We start from the raw sequence: 3,539 nt of genomic DNA on the forward strand, positions 1-3,539 counted from the left end.
ACTTGAATGATACCATCTTCTTATAAATACATTGAAGATTTTCAGGCTGACTCAGCTTGGATCAGTCAAAGCTGATTCTGCTTTAGAACCAAAGAGTTAAGTAATTCTGAATTTGTTTGTCAACTTCAAATCATCTTTTGTATGAGTAGCTTGACTCCAACAATATTTATATTAATCTTAAAACTAAACTTATACCAATTAATAACTATAAAATATTTGGATCAAAAAAATATTGTAACAATATCGATAAACATATATGATTTCAGCTTCATTGGACGTTGTATGAAAAAGAACATCAAGAAATGATGATAAAAGAGTTAAAAGAAGACAAATGATGTATCGATAAAAAATCGGGTCGAGATTCAAGACTCAAGACGAAGAATAGAGTGTCAAAAGCCTACGATGATCTCTTAGTATCTTGGATATAACTTTTCAATTCAAACTACCTTTCTGACGAGTAAGCTCGGAACTGCGAGAGAAAAAAATGAAACTTTTATGTTGAACTCAAAGGTGAGTGCCACTCAGGTTTTACACCATCGTCGAACCTTTGAAACAATAGTATAACTTCCATCGCTCCTACCTCCCCATGAGCACCGACCATCGATTCAACATAGAACTTTCTGTAACCTATAAATACTTAGCTTAAACCCTCATAAACAACATCATCCGCCCAACTCTTATTCCTCAAGACTTTTAGGCTCTTTCAAGGTGATTTTTATCATATCTAAACCTTCGGAAGCTCACGAATTCATAATATATATGGAAGTTAAATATCTACGATCATCCCTAGACATGCCTAGGATATGATTTAAACCTGAAACTTTTTGTGAAAAAAGAAACCTCCTTATTACGAGCTTTTATTAGAGCATTTGTAATGGAGTGACGTGGATGATGCATTTTTGTTTTATGAGAAAAATATTTTAAAGTTGAAAATAACACAGGTTTTAAATTTGTAAAAGTTTTACAAGTAATTACCTCAAACTAAACACATAGTAACGGGCAGAGAACCTGATTATATGTAATATAGCTAGTGATAAGTACATGATCGTTCGCAGAAACGTTTGCAAAAAAATTTAGTCTAATAATATGTGTAATTCGAGTGGTTGGGGTTGTCACGTTTTCTAAATTAAACTACAAAAAACAATAAAATTAAAGGAAGACCGCACCACTTGGTCTAGTGAGAAACCAGTTTAGTCTAGATACTAAAAATGAGAAACATTAATATTTAAAAGAAATTCATGTTTGACATATCGGATCACATGTATCATACAATTGTTATCCTATCGTATGCTAGTCTATTGGAAAACTTATTTCACAGTTCAGATTCTTGTTAGATTCACCAAACCTAATTAGTAGGGTTGTCTCTAGACTCACACCTACCTATAGACAGTATCTATCCAGATCACTGCTAAGCATTAATTTTCAAGTTTTTGTTTATGATATACCTTCTATTATAATCAAATCTTAAGTCAATGACTATGTATTTGTTGGAGTCAAGTCACTCACATATTACAAGAAAGATTTGAAGATGACAAACAATTCAAGAAATACTTAAGTCTTTGGTTCTAGAGTTGAGTCAGCTTGACTGGCTTCAAGTTGAGTCAGCCTGAACATCTTCACTAGAAGATGGTATCTCTCAAGCTGCATCAAATAGAAGAACTAGCACTTGGTCTAAATCAAAGATAAAGAACAAGGATAAAAGACCAAATTGATGGGTGGAGATCAGCTTGGATCTTACAGTCAGCCTGGAAGGTACATTGTTAGCCTGGAGTCTTGCAAGTGCTTTAGTGTTGTTATAACTTTGTATATATCATCAATCAATGGATAAGCACCAGATAGGACATTCTAGAAATGCAAGTTGTTGATTGTAAACATTCTATGAGGTGTCCATTGCATTGTTGTTGCACGATCAACCTTGGTGAGCAAGTAGGGAACAAAAAAGACAATGTCACTGTCATCTAGTACTGATCATGCAGACATCATTAGATCAAGACGCGTGGAAAGAAATGGACGGCATCCAAGGCAGTGTTGATGCATATATAAACCAGCCTTTGTGTTTCAAGAGTGTGTGCATCCATAACATTATCTCTCACAACGATTAAAGCTATCAGCTTGGATCCGTGTTGTACTCAGCTTAGGCTAGTAAAGTTAATTAACAAAGTTGTAACTTGCTATTCAACCAAGTAGTTAGATTTGTAGGCTAATCTGTTCCAAACTACTTGTGATTCTTTTCATTCATTAATAAAAGAATCAGTTGAAAAATCAGCTTGCACTTTGTTCTTGGACTGCACTTTACTTTACTGTCTTTATATTATGTGTATTTACTTATTGTTTCATTAATATGATTAATCTTAAACTGAATATGGACAAATACTTTAACATAATTTAAACTCCGCATTAGAAGTATTTTCAGGTTGATTAAGTTAAAAGTTGTATTCACCCCCCTCTACAACTCTTTGAGATATCTTAAACTATCATGTTATCTCCTTGAGGACCTATCAGTATTAATTAATTCCGGTGGTTATAGTACACGTTTTCATGTCACTAGATCGTGTCTAACATTGTTATGAATCGTGTTCAACTAGTTCTAATTGTATTGGTTATGGATTCACTCCCTAGAGTAGAATCATTTTTTATAGATAACTATAGACCAATTAGTGTTTTCCGTCTCAAATATATTAATCCTAGTGAATGACTATAGACACATCATCAAAAATAAATTAATATACTAAGATATAAAACCAATAACAATATGAAAAACTATTTAACCATGGATCTACGATAAACAGTAAACACAATCCAAAAAATCTAACAATAAAATATGATAAATAAAAGTCTACATGATCACATTAATCCAAACAAGTATTTAACATACTAGTCAAATATTATTACTGAAAAGATGAAAGACATTGTTTACCAACAATAAAAAGTAAAGATCGAATAATGAAGATTTAGGTTGAAGATGAAGATCAAGAGGTGTTTGAAACTCCAAAATCCTCTAAAATGGCTGCAAATTTCGACCTAGGTTTGTCCGCGACTTCTGGCGGCTGAAAATTTGTTCTCTGTCAGTCTCAGAGTTTATTCTTCTATTTCTAAGGGTGAAAGTCGATTCTGGCTTCGGGGCTACCAGCGGTGCTGGTAGTGTTATGTGAAGGGCCATTGACGCTGGACTAGTTGACCAGCGTCGTTGGTTTCTCCTGCAACTCCTGATATTCTTCATTTGACTTTCGTTTCACCTTCTTGTGTCTTGTAAAGTCATTTGACATATAAGTTGAGTTCGAAGATGACATTTATCCTCATTCATATCTCCTTTGAACCTGCGTTAATAGTAAATCTCATTAAGTACCAAAAGTTCACGTTTATAAGCTCATTTAGACATTAAAACATGGCTAATGGTATGAGTAATAATCACGAAATGAAAACTTATCAGTGGACAAGGTGGAAAACATGTGGTGGTGTCTACTGTGGGAAGGTTTGATGCGGTTTCGTTTTTATTGTATTTTTAATTTTTTTGATTGGTTATTGAGATATTGTGTGGT

The sequence above is a fragment of the Erigeron canadensis genome, chromosome 4, assembly GCF_010389155.1.
Source record: "Erigeron canadensis isolate Cc75 chromosome 4, C_canadensis_v1, whole genome shotgun sequence".
Lineage (NCBI taxonomy): Eukaryota > Viridiplantae > Streptophyta > Magnoliopsida > Asterales > Asteraceae > Erigeron > Erigeron canadensis.